This window comes from Oncorhynchus mykiss, chromosome 13, assembly GCF_013265735.2.
Source record: "Oncorhynchus mykiss isolate Arlee chromosome 13, USDA_OmykA_1.1, whole genome shotgun sequence".
Classification (NCBI taxonomy): Eukaryota; Metazoa; Chordata; class Actinopteri; order Salmoniformes; family Salmonidae; genus Oncorhynchus; species Oncorhynchus mykiss.
Genome location: NC_048577.1, coordinates 61391756 through 61410493, shown reverse-complemented (window position 1 = coordinate 61410493; position 18738 = coordinate 61391756). Strand labels below are relative to the sequence as shown.

The 18738-nt window shown below is 45.0% G+C and overlaps 1 long non-coding RNA gene across 1 annotated transcript in view; it reads right to left on the bottom strand.

Annotated features, from left to right (window-relative positions):
* Window positions 1–16150: 16150 nt before the first annotated feature.
* LOC110538832 overlaps window positions 16151–18738 on the bottom strand; it is a 95483-nt gene continuing 92895 nt past the window's right edge. Inside the window, exons 4-5 of the long non-coding RNA XR_005035626.1 lie at window positions 16976–17242; window positions 16151–16929 (exon numbers count right to left, since the gene is read on the bottom strand). This is a non-coding gene — a long non-coding RNA (uncharacterized LOC110538832). The remainder of the gene's footprint in view (window positions 16930–16975; window positions 17243–18738) is intronic.

Genomic DNA, 18738 nt, shown 5'->3' with positions numbered 1-18738 from the left:
CTGGGCTGTGAGGGTTGTTATAGTGATAGGGTGTACAGGGCTGTGAGGGTTGTTATAGTGATATGGTGTACAGGGCTGTGAGGGTTGTTATAGTGATAGGGTGTACAGGGCTGTGAGGGTTGTTATAGTGATATGGTCTACTGGGCTGTGAGGGTTGTTATAGTGATATGGTGTACAGGGCTGTGAGGGTTGTTATAGTGATATGGTGTACAGGGGTGTGAGGGTTGTTATAGTGATATGGTGTACAGGGCTGTGAGGGTTGTTATAGTGATATGGTGTACTGGGCTGTGAGGGTTGTTATAGTGATAGGGTGTACTGGGCTGTGAGGGTTGTTATAGTGATAGGGTGTACTGGGCTGTGAGGGTTGTTATAGTGATAGGGTGTACAGGGCTGTGAGGGTTGTTATAGTGATATGGTGTACAGGGCTGTGAGGGTTGTTATAGTGATAGGGTGTACAGGGCTGTGAGGGTTGTTATAGTGATATGGTCTACTGGGCTGTGAGGGTTGTTATAGTGATAGGGTGTACAGGGCTGTGAGGGTTGTTATAGTGATAGGGTGTACAGGGCTGTGAGGGTTGTTATAGTGATATGGTGTACAGGGCTGTGAGGGTTGTTATAGTGATATGGTGTACTGGGCTGTGAGGGTTGTTATAGTGATATGGTGTACAGGGCTGTGAGGGTTGTTATAGTGATATGGTGTACTGGGCTGTGAGGGTTGTTATAGTGATATGGTGTACTGGGCTGTGAGGGTTGTTATAGTGATATGGTCTACTGGGCTGTGAGGGTTGTTATAGTGATAGGGTGTACAGGGCTGTGAGGGTTGTTATAGTGATAGGGTGTACTGGGCTGTGAGGGTTGTTATAGTGATATGGTGTACTGGGCTGTGGGGGTTGTTATAGTGATATGGTGTACTGGGCTGTGAGGGTTGTTATAGTGATATGGTGTACTGGGCTGTGAGGGTTGTTATAGTGATATGGTGTACTGGGCTGTGAGGGTTGTTATAGTGATATGGTGTACTGGGCTGTGAGGGTTGTTATAGTGATAGGGTGTACAGGGCTGTGAGGGTTGTTATAGTGATATGGTGTACTGGGCTGTGAGGGTTGTTATAGTGATATGGTGTACTGGGCTGTGAGGGTTGTTATAGTGATATGGTGTACTGGGCTGTGAGGGTTGTTATAGTGATAGGGTGTACTGGGCTGTGAGGGTTGTTATAGTGATATGGTGTACTGGGCTGTGAGGGTTGTTATAGTGATAGGGTGTACTGGGCTGTGAGGGTTGTTATAGTGATAGGGTGTACTGGGCTGTGAGGGTTGTTATAGTGATATGGTGTACTGGGCTGTGAGGGTTGTTATAGTGATAGGGTGTACTGGGCTGTGAGGGTTGTTATAGTGATATGTGGTACTGGGCTGTGAGGGTTGTTATAGTGATATGGTCTACTGGGCTGTGAGGGTTGTTATAGTGATATGGTGTACTGGGCTGTGAGGGTTGTTATAGTGATAGGGTGTACAGGGCTGTGAGGGTTGTTATAGTGATATGGTCTACTAGGCTGTGAGGGTTGTTATAGTGATAGGGTGTACTGGGCTGTGAGGGTTGTTATAGTGATAGGGTGTACAGGGCTGTGAGGGTTGTTATAGTGAAAGGGTGTACAGGGCTGTGAGGGTTGTTATAGTGATAGGGTGTACAGAGCTGTGAGGGTTGTTATAGTGATAGGGTGTACAGGGCTGTGAGGGTTGTTATAGTGATAGGGTGTACAGGGCTGTGAGGGTTGTTATAGTGATAGGGTGTACAGGGCTGTGAGGGTTGTTATAGTGATATGGTCTACTGGGCTGTGAGGGTTGTTATAGTTATAGGGTGTACAGGGCTGTGAGGGTTGTTATAGTGATAGGGTGTACAGGGCTGTGAGGGTTGTTATAGTGATATGGTCTACTGGGCTGTGAGGGTTGTTATAGTGATATGGTGTACAGGGCTGTGAGGGTTGTTATAGTGATAGGGTGTACAGGGCTGTGAGGGTTGTTATAGTGATATGGTCTACTGGGCTGTGAGGGTTGTTATAGTGATATGGTGTACAGGGCTGTGAGGGTTGTTATAGTGATATGGTGTACAGGGCTGTGAGGGTTGTTATAGTGATATGGTCTACTGGGCTGTGAGGGTTGTTATAGTGATAGGGTGTACAGGGCTGTGAGGGTTGTTATAGTGATAGGGTGTACTGGGCTGTGAGGGTTGTTATAGTGATATGGTCTACTAGGCTGTGAGGGTTGTTATAGTGATAGGGTGTACTGGGCTGTGAGGGTTGTTATAGTGATATGGTCTACTGGGCTGTGAGGGTTGTTACAGTGATAAGGTGTACTGGGCTGTGAGGGTTGTTATAGTGATATGGTGTACTGGGCTGTGAGGGTTGTTATAGTGATAGGGTGTACTGGGCTGTGAGGGTTGTTATAGTGATAGGGTGTACTGGGCTGTGAGGGTTGTTATAGTGATATGGTGTACTGGGCTGTGAGGGTTGTTATAGTGATATGTGGTACTGGGCTGTGAGGGTTGTTATAGTGATAGGGTGTACTGGGCTGTGAGGGTTGTTATAGTGATAGGGTGTACAGGGCTGTGAGGGTTGTTATAGTGATATGTGGTACTGGGCTGTGAGGGTTGTTATAGTGATAGGGTCTACTGGGCTGTGAGGGTTGTTATAGTTATAGGGTGTACAGGGCTGTGAGGGTTGTTATAGTGATAGGGTGTACAGGGCTGTGAGGGTTGTTATAGTGATATGGTCTACTGGGCTGTGAGGGTTGTTATAGTGATATGGTGTACAGGGCTGTGAGGGTTGTTATAGTGATAGGGTGTACAGGGCTGTGAGGGTTGTTATAGTGATATGGTCTACTGGGCTGTGAGGGTTGTTATAGTGATATGGTGTACAGGGCTGTGAGGGTTGTTATAGTGATATGGTGTACAGGGCTGTGAGGGTTGTTATAGTGATATGGTCTACTGGGCTGTGAGGGTTGTTATAGTGATAGGGTGTACAGGGCTGTGAGGGTTGTTATAGTGATAGGGTGTACTGGGCTGTGAGGGTTGTTATAGTGATATGGTCTACTAGGCTGTGAGGGTTGTTATAGTGATAGGGTGTACTGGGCTGTGAGGGTTGTTATAGTGATATGGTCTACTGGGCTGTGAGGGTTGTTACAGTGATAAGGTGTACTGGGCTGTGAGGGTTGTTATAGTGATATGGTGTACTGGGCTGTGAGGGTTGTTATAGTGATAGGGTGTACTGGGCTGTGAGGGTTGTTATAGTGATAGGGTGTACTGGGCTGTGAGGGTTGTTATAGTGATATGGTGTACTGGGCTGTGAGGGTTGTTATAGTGATATGTGGTACTGGGCTGTGAGGGTTGTTATAGTGATAGGGTGTACTGGGCTGTGAGGGTTGTTATAGTGATAGGGTGTACAGGGCTGTGAGGGTTGTTATAGTGATATGTGGTACTGGGCTGTGAGGGTTGTTATAGTGATAGGGTCTACTGGGCTGTGAGGGTTGTTATAGTGATATGGAGTACTGGGTTGTGAGGGTTGTTATAGTGACATGGTCTACTGGGCTGTTATAGTCCAGCATTCAAATCAAGGAGAATTCAATTTATTAGCAAGGTTCAGAGGTTTTTTTTTTTTTGTGTGTGTGTGTGTGTGTGTGTGTGTGTGTGTGTGTCAGAGTTGGGAGGACTATAGCAGTCCCATCCAGCCAGCGACAGACGGTTGTTGTAGAAAACACCAGTGTTTGTTCTGCTCACCAATAACTGCTAGAGAGAGAAGCACCTTGACTGGTCTCCTATTCAACCCACATGTCTATTTATTCACAGATCCCATACTGTCTTGGTTGTCTTTATTGAGTGAATTTTAACTAGTGTTGATTAAGTAAATAAGAGAACAAAAGCAAAGTTCCATCGCAAACAAAACCTGGACTGAGTGGGATGGGGATTTGCACATATGGGTTAGAATCTTAGTTCCTGTCATGTGATTGGTTGAGTAAATACAAAGGGTTAGCAGAGGAGGAGGAAGAGGAGGAGGAAGAGGAGGGCAAATCCCTTTTATCGCTACCACCTCTTAATTAATTAATTCAGGGAAATTAATCACAATGGGACTTTCCTCACACACACGCACACATTGGTGCGTGCGCGCACACACACACACACACACACAAAATGCATAATAATCACACAAAATATCTGTATGCTCCACAGCCCAGAGTTATTAGCTAGTAGAGAGTTGGTAGACATGTTTCTCAACGACTGCATGTGTCTAAGCATATCTGATCATATTTACCAACAAACACAAGGCCAATGTTACTCCTGCCTGCCTGGGCTCATTACGCCTAGCCAAGCAGTAGGGCTCTGTCCCAAATGACACACTATTCCCTATTTAGTGCACTACTTTCAACCAAAGCCCTATGGGTCCTGGCCAAATGTACTGCACTCAACAGGGAATAGGATGCCATTGGCGACAGAGCCGAGCCCTCACTGCCAAGTCCTGCACCCAGCCCTGGAACCAGGACCTAACCAATGCTGTTGTCACAGCAACCCTGCATCCCAGAGCAAATGGGGAAGGTGGGGGGCGGAGGGGCGGCATGATGTCATCCTGTGGCACTGTAGGGGCCAATCAAACCTTGAGAAAATGATGTCACCTTTTGTTACGACGGTCCATTCAGCCCTATAGAGGAGCAGTGAATTGAGAGCTGCAGAGAGGTCACTCTTCCCCCTGAGTTGTGTGTGAGAAAGACAACAAAAAGAGGAGAAGGGGAAAAAGGAGGCAGGCAGGCAGGAGCAGGGAGGCGCATTGTGGACATGCTAATGGTGTTGACCGTGGGGCAGGCCCATAAAGATGTCATGAAACACAACTTCCAAAACACCGGTGCCAAGCCCCCTCCTCCCCCCTGCCATCCAGCTCCTTCATAAGATCCCTCGAAACGCTTTGAACTTGTCAGAAATCTGTCAAGCGCATGTACAAAAGGCTAAAGCACAGTGCAATGGAGCCGTGCTCGGTTCGCTTTGTTTTATCTCAACAATAAACAAGACCTCTTGAGGAATAATTGCTACCCCCCCCCCCCCCCCCCACCGCCAGAGCACCATTCCTCCCTCAACAGCACTACAAAAAGCCCTCCCCATACCACATAATAACCCCCATCCTCTATATCCCATCCCCCCGCTGTGTCCATATGGTTCACTAAGTCAAACATTATTATTATTTATTTTATTTATTTCACCTTTATTTAACCAGGTAGGCAAGTTGAGAACAAGTTCTCATTTACAACTGCGACCTGGCTAAGATAAAGCAAAGCAGTTCGACACAAACAACAACACAGAGTTACACATGGAATAAACAAACATACAGTCAATAATACAGTAGAAAAAGTCTATATACAGTGTGTGCAAATGAGGTAGGATAAGGGAGGTAAGGCAATAAATAGGCCATAGCGACGAAGTAATAGTAATTAATAGTAAATGCAATATAGTAATTATACACTGGAATGGTAGATGTGCAGAAGATGAATGTGCAAGTAGAGATACTGGGGTGCAAAGGAGCAAGAAAAATAAATAGATACAGTAAGGGGATGAGGTAGTTGGATGGGCTATTTACAGATGAGCTATGTACAGGTGCAGTGATCTGTGAGCTGCTATGACAGCTGGAGCTTAAAGCTAGTGAGGAAGATACGAGTCTCCAGCTTCAGTGATTTTTGCAGTTCGTTCCAGTCATTGGCAGCAGAGAACTGGAAGGAAAGGTGGCCAAAGGAAGAATTGGCTTTGGGGGTGACCAGTGAGATATACCTGCTGTAGCGCGTGCTACGGGTGGGTGCTGCTATGGTGACCAGTGATCTGAGATGAGGCAGGGCTTTACCTAGAAGAGACTTGTAGATGACCTGGAGCCAGTGGGTTTGGCGATGAGTATGACGCGAGGGTCAGCCAACGAGAGCATACAGGTCGCAGTGGTGGGTAGTATATGGGGCTTTGGTGACAGAACGGATGGCACTGTGATAGACTGCATCCAATTTGTTGAGTAGAGTGTTGGAAGCTATTTTGTAAATGACATCGCCAAAGTCAAGGATCGGGGTCTCCCTCTCTCTCTGTCTCTCTCTCTCTCTCTCTCTCTCTGTCTCTCTCTCTCTCTCTCTCTCTCTGTCTGTCTGTCTCTCTCTCTCTCTCTCCCTCTCTCTCTCTCTGTCTCTCTCTCTCTCTGTCTCTCTCTCTCTGTCTCTCTCTCTGTCTCTCTCTCTCTGTCTCTCTCTCTGTCTCTCTCTCTCTCTCTCTCTCTCTCTCTCTGTCTCTCTCTCTGTCTCTCTCTCTCTCTCTCTCTCCCTCTCTCTCTCTCTCTCTCTCTGTCTCTCTCTCTCTGTCTCTCTCTCTGTCTCTCTCTCTCTCTCTCTCTCCCTCTCTCCCTCTCTCTCTCTCTCTCTCTCTGTCTCTCTCTCTCTCTCTCTCCCTCTCTCTCTGTCTCTTTGTCAATCTCTCCCTCTCTCTCTCTCTCTCTCTCTGTGTCTCTCTGTCTCTCTCTCTCTGTCTCTCTCTCTGTCTCTCTCTCCCTCTATCCCTCTCTCTCTCTCTCTCTCTCTGTCTCTCTCTCTCTGCCTCTCTCTCCCTCTCTCTCTGTCTCTTTGTCTCTCTCTCCCTCTCTCTCTCTCTCTCTCTCTCTCTCTCTCTCTATCTCTCTCTGTCTCTCTCTGTCTCTCTCTGTCTCTCTCTCTCTCTCTCTCTCTCTCTCTCTCTCTCTCTTCTGTCTCCTCTCTCTTCTGTCTCTTTCTCTCTTCTGTCTACCTATCTCTTCTGTCTGTCTCTCTTCTGTCTGTCTGTCTGTCTCTCTTCTGTCTGTCTCTCTTATGTCTATCTCTCTCTCTCTCTTCTGTCTGTCTCGCTTTCTCTTCTGTCTCTCTCTCTCTCTTACTCTTCCCTCTCTTTCTCTCTCTCGCCCCTCTCTCTCTCTCCAATTCTTCTCATTGTCTCTCTCCTGCTTCACTTTCTCTCTCGCTCACACGTAACAATCCCATCATGTGAGTGGGAGGGAAATTCTAGGGGACATTTCCCTGTGCTGACCAAGACAGTGAGAGTACTATTATGACATGTAGCACTTCTCTGTGAACACTGTACACACTCAGAACACTGAACCTGTCATAGGTTTTCTTCTTTAACCTAGTAGTAAACATTTACAATACATATATATATATAGTTTAAACAGTAACTCAACCTCCTACACAATAACAGTCTTGACCATATTATGTTAAGGTCAGAGAAAGGTTGATCTCTATGTGACCTAAAGGGGAAATATTACATTACTGTTGGTTTCTTACTCTAACAGACTCTTTCACACAGTGGGTAAAGATTGTTAATGGTATTTCCTGACCTTCAAATGGCAGGTTCTGTCATTTTGAGACAAGATACCTGATTGAATAATAGTAGAGTATTTATTCTTTTTAATCCCCAAGGGGACATTTGTTGGGTCACACTTTATTTGTATAGTCTGGGTTTTCCATTTGTAGATTCTCTACATGGTCAGTGGCGATTTTAGCATGTAAATCTTGGTGTGGAAAACTCCCAAAAATGGTTTAAGATGCATGCCAGCAAAGCCACTACACAACACAACACTAAACAATACATTCATTGCACTATGACGGTGACAAGCGGTGCCCACAAACTGTTAGGGCCCAACATTAAACTGTCCCAATGGCATAGCTGCCTGGTCTGGCAGTGAAACAATTAATTCAGCCTCATTTATTGTCTTTTTAAAAAATATAGCTGGTATGGCTGACTTGATTAAACAAATATGGTTTCTACTGACAATTGAGATGTACAAACTATGGCATAAGGGAACGATGAGTGGATAAGAGGCATTCCATAATTTCCATTAAGACAGTAATGAGCGAGCGACGAAGGACGTAGTCAATATAACTGCGTGTTCAGCACTTCTGAAATGTACAGCGACAGAATGCAGAACATGGGCTGCTCTTACAGTATTTAGAGGTGAAAATAGACCAAATTATTAGGTTGAGGCACATGGGCTACTAACAGCTTACTACACAACATACACTTAGTATTACTTTCTTAGCTACAGCATACTTATCTCCCTTGCATATTTTTGGACTCACCTTGGCTTGTGATGTGCTCACTTAAACATGATGGTGGCACGGCGCTTTTGTCATCAAACTTTGTCATCAAATTCTGGTATTCTCTGGATTTATGGTGGGAACTCGGAAAAGAACACACAGCCACTCCATTGAATAGCAGGCTACTGGTTTCTTTGCAATGCTTGAAGTTAGCCACTGATACCTTCCAAACGACTAGTTGTTGAATTTGCGATTTCCAATTTGTTGTGTAATCTTTACACCCAATGGCAGATGAGCACCGATACGTTTTATCTATAATTTCTCTTCATTATTTCTATTCATATGACAAGAATGGAAAAGGATTTGCCAGTAGACTAGATTCATGATGATGACTGCTAGCTAAGACTTGGAAAGTAAGATGTTGACATGATCAGTCCAATCAAAGCTACTGTACATATTTTTTTACCTTTATTTAACTAAGTCAGTTAAAGTCAGTTAAGAACAAATTATTATTTTCAATGAAGGCCAAGGAACAGTGGGTTAATTGCCTGTTCAGGGGCAGAACAACAGCATTGTACATTGACAGCTCGGGTATTTGAACTTGCAACCTTTTGGTTTCTAGTCCAACGCTCTAACCACTAGGCTACCCTGCCACCCCATATAGCATGATTTGACGTCATTTTATCTGTGGCCAATGACCTTGAGCCTTCTTGGAAGGGCACTTGTAATATAACTCTAAGGCCGGACCCAAAGAGCTGAAATTTTGGATGTCTATCCTTACTAAGGACATAAACTTGGCGATGACATAGTGTCCCCATCAGTGACAGAACACTGAGCCAATCACAGCCAAGCAGCCAAGCTGCTCCCACAACAGCTCAATAGGGTTGAGACTGTGCTGGCCACTCCATTATAGACAGAATACCAGCTGAATGCTTCTTCTATAAATAGTTATTGCATAGTTTGGAGCTGTGCTTTGGATCATTGTCCTGTTGTAGGAGGAGATTGGCTCCAATTAAGCGCCGTCCACAGGGTATGGCATTGCAAAATGGAGTGATATCCTTCCTTCTTCAAGATCCCTTTTACCCTATACTAATCTCCAACTTTACCACCACCAAAGCATCCCCAGATCATCACATTGCCTCCACCATGTGCTTGACAGATGGCATCAAGCACTCCTCCATTATCTTTTCATTTTTTCTGCGTCTCACGAATGTTCTTCTTTGTGATTTGAACACCTCAAACTTAGATTTGTCTGTCCATAACACTTTTTTCCAATCTTCCTCTGTCCAGTGCCTGTGTTCTTTGCCCATCTTAATATTTTCTATGTATTGGCCAGTCTGAGATATGGCCTTTTCTTTGCAACTCTGCCTAGAAGACCAGCATCCCAGAGTCATCTCTTCACTGTTGACGTTGAGACTGGTGTTTTGTGGGAACCATTTAATGAAGCTGCCAGTTGAGGACTTGTGAGGCATCTCTTTCTCTAAACTAGACACTCTAAAGTACTTGTTCTCTTGCTCAGTTGGGCACCGGGGCCTCCCACTCCTCTTTCTATTCTGGTTAGAGCCAGTTTGCGGTGTTCTGTGAAGGGAGTAGTACACAGCGCTGTATGAGATCTTCAGTTTCTTGGCAATTTCTCACATGGAATAGCCTTCATTTCTCAGAACAAGAATAGACTGACGAGTTTCAGAAGAAACGTCCTTGTTTCTGGATATTTTGAGCCTGTAATCAAACCCACAAATGCTGATGCTCCAGATACTCAACTAGTCTAAAGAAGGCCAGTTGTATTGCTTCTTTAATCAGAACAACAGTTTCCATCTGTGCTAACATAATTGCAAAAGGGTTTTCTAATGATCAACTAGCCTTTTAAAATGATAAACTTGGATTAGCTAACACAGTGATGGTTGCTGATAATGGCCTCTACGCGTATGTCGATATTCCATAAAAAATCTGGTGATTCCAGCTACAATAGTCATTTACAACATTAACAATGTCTACACTGTATTTCTGATAAATTTTATGTTATTTTAAATGAACAGAAAATGTGCTTTTCTTTCAAAAACAAGGACATTTCTAAGTGACCCCAAACTTTTGAACGATGGTGTACATGTATTTTTTTGCCTAAAACTGTGGGTCTCAAAACAGGTGTGGCTCTGCAGGTCGCGACTGTACATGGTTATACTATCAACAAACTATCTGTTGATAAACAACTGCTTGCTAAGGTTACAGTGGGGTTAAGTTTAGAATAAGGTTTTGGATAAGCGTTAAGGTTAGGGCTAGGTTTAGGGTTAAGATTAGGGTTAGGATAAGGGTTAAGGTTAGGTTTAGAGCTAGGGTTAGTAGATAGTTAGTTGAAATGGTACTGATAGTCTGCAGATGGACTATCCAAATAAAGTGTTATCTATTTGTTTTGACAATATGAATAATCATGATGACAGACTGCCTTGTTTTGATGTCATTATTACCCCACATAGCAACAGCCACCACACAACGGGCCAGGGAGCAAAGCCCAACAACACACTAACTGCTAGACCAATAGGAAGGGCAGGGTCTAAACATACACTAACTGCTAGACCAATAGGAAGGGCAGGGCCTGAACACATTAACTGATAGACCAATAGGAAGGGCAGGGCCTAAACACCCACTAACTGCTAGACCAAATCAAATTAAATCAAATGTATTTGTCACATACACATGGTTATGCGAGTGTAGTGAAATGCTTGTGCTTCTAGTTCCGACCATGCAGTAATATCTAACAAGTAATATAACCTAACAATTTCACAACTACCTTATTGCGTCGTCTGTGGAAAGTGTAAAGGAATGAATACGAATATGTACATAAACATATATGAATGAGTGATGCCCGAACGGCATAGGCAAGATGCAGTAGATGGTATAGAGTACAGTATATACATATGAGATGAGTAATGTAGGGTATGTAAACATTATAAAAAGTGGCTAGTGATAAATTGATTACATCAATTCCCATTATTAAAGTGGCAAGTGTTGAGTCAGTATGTTGGCAGCAGCCACTCAATGTTAGTGGTGGCAGTTTAACAGTCTGATGGCATTGAGATAGAAGCTGTTTTTCAGTCTCTCGGTCCCAGCTTTGATGTACCTTTGATGTACTGACCTCGCCTTCTGGATGATAACGGGGTGAACAGGCAGTGGCTCGGGTGGTTGTTGTCCTTGATGATCTTTTTGGCCTTCCTGTGACATCGGGTGGTGTAGGTGTCCTGGAGGGCAGGCAGTTTGCACCCGGTGATGCGTTGTGCCGACCTCACTACCTTCTGGAGAGCCTTACGGTTGTGGGCGGAGCAGTTGCCGTACTTGCCGTGTTTAGTCTGTCTGGGAGACATCCTGGTCCGTGACGGGGCTGGTTTTTCTTTGGTAGTCCGTGATTGACTGTAGACCCTGCCACATACCTCTCGTGTCTGAGCCGTTGAATTGCGACTCCACATTGTCTCTATACTGACGCTTAGCTTGTTTGATTACCTTGCAAAGGGAATCGCTACACTGTCTGTATTCGGTCATGTTTCCGGTCACCTTGCCCTGATTAAAAGCAGTGGTTCGTGCTTTCAGTCTTGCATGAATTCTGCCATCAATCCACGGTTTCTGGTTGGGGAATGATATAGGAAGGCCTGGGCCAAAACACACACTAGACTGCTAGACCAATAGGAAGGCCTGGGTCTAAACACACACTAGACTGCTAGACCAATAGGAAGGCCTGGGTCTAAACACACACTAGACTGCTAGACCAATAGGAAGGCCTGGGTCTAAACACACACTAGACTGCTAGACCAATCTTTTCTGGATTTTACTAATTAGTGGGTATCGTCATAATTCTGCTCTGCATTATTTGGTGTTTTACCTTAGACACAGACGATATTTTTTTGCAGAATTCTGCATGCAGTCTCAATTTGGTGTTTGTCCCATTTTGTGAATTCTTGGTATTTTTAGGCAGATCATAATTGGTATGTCAAACTTTATGTTCCTTTTGATGGCATAGAAGGCCCTTCTTGCCTTGTCTCTCAGATCGTTCACAGCTTCGTGGAAGTTACCTGTATGTATAGTTTTTTGTGTGCTCTAGGGCAACAGTGTCTAGATGGGATTTGTATTCGTGGTCCTGGCAACTTGACTTTTTTTGGAACATCATTATTTTTGTCTTACTGAGATTTACTGTCAGGGCCCAGGTCTGACAGAATCTGTACAGAAGATCAAGGTGCCACTGTAGACCACCTTGGTTAGGGACAGAAGTACCAGATCATCAGCAAAGAGTAGACACTTGACTTCATAATCTATTAGTGTGAGGCTGGATGCTGCAGACTCTTCTAGTGTCTTCGATAATTCGCTGATTTACACTGCTCAAAAAAATAAAGGGAACACTTAAACAACACAATGCAACTCCAAGTCAATCACACTTCTGTGAAATCAAACTGTCCATTTAGGAAGCAACACTGATTGACAATACATTTCACATGCTGTTGTGCAAATGGAATAGACAACAGGTGGAAATTATAGGCATTTAGCAAGACACCCCCAATAAAGGAGTGATTCAGCAGGTGGGGACCACAGACCACTTCTCAGTTCCTATGCTTCCTGGCTGATGTTTTGGTCACTTTTGAATGCTGGCGGTGCTTTCACTCTATTGGTAGCATGAGACGTAGTCTACAACCCACACAAGTGGCTCAGGCAGTGCAGCTCATCCAGGATGGCACATCAATGCGAGATGTGGCAAGAAGGTTTGCTGTGTCTGTCAGCGTAGTGTCCAGAGCATGGAGGCGCTACCAGGAGACAGGCCAGTACATCAGGAGACGTGGAGGAGGCAGTAGGAGGGCAACAACCCAGCAGCAGGACCGCTACCTCCGCCTTTGTGCAAGGAGGAGCAGGAGGAGCACTGCCAGAGCCCTGCAAAATGACCTCCAGCAGGCCACAAATGTGCATGTGTCTGCTCAAACGGTCGGAAACAGACTCCATGAGGGTGGTATGAGGGCCCGACGTCCACAGGTGGGGGTTGTGCTTACAGCCCAAGACCGTGCAGGACGTTTGGCATTTGCCAGAGAACACCAAGATTGGCAAATTCGCCACTGGCGCCCTGGGCTCTTCACAGATGAAAGCAGGTTCACACTGAGCACATGTGACAGACGTGACAGTCTGGAGACGCCGTGGAGAACATTCTGCTGCCTGCAACATCCTCCAGCATGACCGGTTTGGCGGTGGGTCAGTCATGGTGTGGGGTGGCATTTCTTTGGGGGGCCGCACAGCCCTCCATGTGCTCGCCAGAGATAGCCTGACTGCCATTAGGTACCAAGATGAGATCCTCAGACCCCTTGTGAGACCATATGCTGGTGTGGTTGGCCCTGGGTTCCTCCTAATGCAAGACAATGCTAGACCTCATGTGGCTGGAGTGTGTCAGCAGTTCCTGCAAGAGGAAGGCATTGATGCGATGGACTGGCCCGCCAGTTCCCCAGACCTGAATCCAATTGAGCACATCTGGGACATCATGTCTCGCTCCATCCACCAACGCCACGTTGCACCACATACTGTCCAGGAGTTGGCGGATGCTTTAGTCCAGGTCTGGGAGGAGATCCCTCAGGAGACCATCCCCCACCTCATCAGGAGCATGCCCAGGCATTGTAGGGAGGTCATACAGGCACGTGGAGGCCACACACACTACTGAGCCTCATTTTGACTTGTTTTAAGGACATTACATCAAAGTTGGATCAGCCTGTAGTGTGGTTTTCCACTTTAATTTTGAGTGTGACTCCAAATCCAGACCTCCATGCTTTGATAAATTTGATTTCCATTGATAATTTTTGTGTGATTTTGTTGTCAGCACATTCAACTATGTAAAGAAAAAAATATTTAATAAGAATATTTCATTCATCCAGCTCTAGGATGTGTTATTTTAGTGTTCCCTTTATTTTTTTGAGCAGTGTATATGTTGAAGAGAGTGGGGTTTAAGCCGAATCCCTGTCTCACACCCCCCCCCCCCCCCCCCCCCCCACCATGTGGAAAGAAATTTGTTTTTTTCCAATTTAACTGCACACTTGTTGTTTGCGTACATGGATTTTATAATGCCGTATGTTTTCCCACAACACCACTTTCCAGACATTTTTTTAAATAAAATAAGAGAAGACCTTGCCTTTGTTTTGGTTTGTTCATTTGTCAATTAGGGTGCAGAGTGAGTACGGTAATTTGGTAAAAAGCCCTCAGGTTGAATACGTGGTCTGTCATATGGTAATTTGGTAAAAAGACAATTTGACATTTGCTCAGTACATTGTTTTCGCTGAGGAAATGTACGAGTCTGCTGTTAATGATAATGCAGAGGACATTCCCAAGGTTGCTGTTGACCTATATCCCATGATAGTTATTGGGGTCATATTTGTCTCCACTTTTGTGGATTGGGGTGATCAGTCCTTGGTTCCAAATATTGGGGAAGATGCCAGAGTTGAGGATGATGTTAAAGAGCTTAAGTATTGCCATTTGGAATTTGTGGTCTGTATATTTTATCATTTCATTTAGGATACCATCAACCCCACAGGCCTTTTTGGGTTGGAGGGTTTGCATTTTGTCCAGTAGTTCATTCTATGTAATTGGAGAATCCAGTGGGTTCTGGTAGTCTTTAATAGTTGATTCTAAGATCGGTATTTGATTATGTTCATGGTTTTGCTGTTTGTTCTTTGCTATAGAGCCAAAAATATTGGAGAAGTGGTTCATCCGTACATCTGGGTTGAGGTCAGTGATAAAGTAGTCTACAGTACTACTGCCAAGGAATGAGCTATAGGTGTACCTACCGTAGGAGTCCTCTCGAAGCCTACCATTGACTATGTACATACCCAGCGTCCGACAGAGCGGCAGGAGTTGTAACCCGTTTTGTGGGGCATAATGAGGGGGGAATGCTGTCACCTCCAGGTAGGTGTTTGTCCCCCTGTGTGCTGAGGGTGTCAGGTTCTTGTCAAGTTCTGGCATTTAGGTCGACACAGACTAGCACATGTCCCTGGGCCTGGAAATGATTGATCTCCCCCTATAGGATGGAGAAGCTGTCATCGTATGGGGGGATATAGGTAGCACAGATGACCTCAGACCTTGTATATTCCATGACGAGATAGTAAAAGCTTTGTGTTCCATAACATCTAGTGTTGTTTTTGTGAGGTTTAGGCCTGGACCATCACAATAGGTGTGAGCAGAGTATGTTGAGCATCTGATACATACCTCTTAGGTCGCAGGATGGGGCTTGGGCGGGTGTAATGGTGGGGGTTGGGCGTGTTGCTCTGTTCACGGCCTGGGCATATCTCCCGCTGTCATGTTGAGGTCCTCGCCGCGGGGGCGGGGGGCATGGGGTGGGCAGAAGGGGCATAGGTCTGATATGGGAGGCCTATATAGGGTGTAGCCAGGGTCTGCTTGGGGTGGTCTTAGCTGGTTGGGGTGTGGCTGGTGATGCTGTGGTCTGGGTGTAAGTCCTCTTTGTATGGGTTCTCTCGGTGCAGGTTCTTCAGGGCGGGGTCTTGCAGGTCTGGGAGGGTGTCTCGCTGGTCTGGGCTGGTTGTCTGTTGCTCCTGTGTGAGGTTCTGGGGCTACGGTTGAGGGTGACTTCCTTCAGGGTCCTGGCAAAAGTTGGGATTGCTGCCTTGTAGAGGTGGACCTGGTCGTTAAGGCTGTTCAAGTCTAGGGTGGAGTGGTGGGCCAGGTAGACATTAGGTTTTGAGGCGCAGTCTTGCGAAATGCTTGCATTCGCCCGCTCTATGGTGGAAGGGTGAAAGTATTTTTGTGGTAGCAGGCTGGAGATAACCACTTGTGTGTTGGGGAAAGTGGAAGAAGATTTTTCAATCACTCCCTTGAGTTTTGTGGCCGCCCTTTCCTGCTGGGCTCTCAGGTGATTTGTGCCGGTGTGAATTATGATGTGGCTAGGGGAACCTAGTCTCTCGCACTCTCTCTCATCTCTCTACCTTTTCTCTCTCTCTTCTCTCTCTCTCCCTCTCTTTTCTCCCTCTCTATCTGTGTATGCATCTCTCTCTCCCTTTCTCACTCTCTCTCTCCCTTCATCTCTCTCCCTTCATCTAGCTCTCTCTCTCTCCAGACAGATAGACAACATGACTTACTGATCTATAAAACTCCCATAGATGAGAAGATAAGACACTCTGACAGCAGTAATTAATACATGTCAACATTTACTGTTTGGATAGAAGCTGTTTGGATAGAGATGTCAACTGGTTTGCAAAGCCGGCGAGGAACAATGTATTATTTGTTTAATCTAACATTTAATTATCCAGGTGAGACAAATCATTGTTTACAATAGCGACCTGACAAGTGGCAAGTGCTGAAATGTACTGTCCTATTGTCACATTTGATACGATGAGAAGGTAAACATGTCTCAATTTACAGGCTTATTATATGTTGTTGAAATAGTGGCATATTGAAGTGCCCTCAGAAATCTTCAACGGACCTGTTCAGCATTCTTCAAGTTTCAATAACAGCATAATATAGTGACTTAGAAAATAGAAGTACATGTATCATGTTTAATAAATACATCAGCAGCTCAGTGTGATGTCATAGATGTTTTAAACAGAAAGCCAGTCCTTTAGACATGTGCAGTAGAATAAAAGTCATTCTGTTGGAATCCCATTGGGTGAACTGGAGTGGATGACAGTCATGTCTTATTCCAGAAGAAATGTGAGACTGTCCCATGTACGTTATGGGGGCAAGGGGTGTTGGCGGTTAAAGTGGACTGTAACTTTCCATGGAGGATGTGATGAAAAGTGGACAGTCCCATTATGTACCTGTCCAGAAGGGGCTGAGGAAATGTGAAGTGTCCCATTATGTACCTGTCCAGAAGGGGCTGAGGAAATGTGAAGTGTCCCATTATGTACCTGTCCAGAAGGGGGCTGAGGAAACATGAAGTGTCCTATTATGTACCTGTCCAGAAGGGGCTGAGGAAATGTGAAGTGTCCCATTATATACCTGTCCAGAAGGGGGCTGAGGAAACATGAAGTGTCCCATTATGTGCCTGTCCGGAAGGGGCTGAGGAACACTGGACAACACTCCTCACATTAGTCTAAAGGTCTGTATTGTGATATTAATAAATGATATTGATGATAGCCAGATCCAAAATGGAACTTCCACTGCTGCTGCTGATCCAGGATCCAGTCCAGAGAACATCCAGTAGCCATCTTCTCTCCATCCCTGAAAACACAACAAGAGGAGCAGATGACTGAGTGTCCATACATCCCTGAAGATGTCCTAAAATAGACAGCGTATGCACACTTCATTCCAAACAGTGACCCATTCAAATACTCAGTTAAGTCTGACACAGATAAAGTATATTCCTGCACTTCCAAAGCTCTTTCAATGAAGACTCTTTCAATGAAGACTCTTTCAATGAAGACTCTTTCAATGAAGACTCTTTCAATGAAGACTCTTTCAATGAAGACTCTTTCAATGAAGACTCTCCATGCATTTTAGACCAGAAGTAGGTTTACTCTTGTTCTGGGAAACAGGCACTCAAAATACGTCTTCTTGCCTAAAACCCCCCCCTCAAATGATAGAAACAACAAACCCCCCACAAAATGGAATACATCTAAACCAGAACATTCTGGAATCAGAGGACAGGCTTTGTTAATAAATCAAGACATCAGAAATGTTGATGGCTCTAGCAGAGCAGATTGAGTTGCCTTCAGGCGCTTTCCATCCAGCGGGTCTTAACTCAACGTGACGTTGTGGATGAATCTGGATGGATCTGAATTATCCCAATTATTACATTACCAGTGTTGAGGAGATCAAGGTTAAAGCAATGGAGCAGTGGAGTTCTGCTTCCAGCAATGAGGATCACATCGAGCCAGCCTGCAGTGCATGCAGCTGGACCACAGTACTGAAGTACAGTCCTAGGTTCAAATAGTATGTTGTTTTCTTTCAAATTAGCTTTCCCTTCACAATGGAACCAATGGGATAGTCCCACATCTGGAAACCCTGCCCAACTGGCACTACGGGCAGGCCCAAGCCAACACTCATATCGTCAAATAGTATTGGTTTTGAACAAAAATAATTACTATTTGAACCCATGTCTGGAATATAGTACAGTACCAGGCTAGATTTGAGGACCACACATCAATCAACACTCCACCAACCCTCAGCAATTCTCCTTCTAGAACGGCACAGAGCTCAATCAGAGACAGGAGGCCCATCTGATTAAAGGAAACCAGTTGTATCTTGTGTAAACAAAGTCCCGATCTACCAGGAACTATGATGGAATATTATCATGTTCTGTTAATGTCACACGTGTGCTCAGAGTTACATTACATGTGAGGAAATAATTCATTTCAAAACAGCTGTGCTGTTTCATTAAGCTTTTTGATGTGAGAACAAGAGACTTCTAGCATTCTCACTGGTTTGCTGATTCGTAACCTCAGTGCTTCCAACGCTACTCTAGTTACTATGGGGTCTATCTGAAGCAGCCCGGGGGAGTCCCAGGGTGAGGTAGTGCAGGAAGGTGGCCTGTTTACAAATCAATGCCTTTTAATTAACCTGTGCTGCAATCCTTCCCAACAGCCACCCACACAATGACATCACTGAGATGTTGACTTCCTCTATGGGTTGTCATGGTGATGGTGCAGACTAGGCAGAGAGACTGTCTCATCATATAGAGCCTCAGGGAAGGAAGGACGTGTCAATAGACAGGGAGT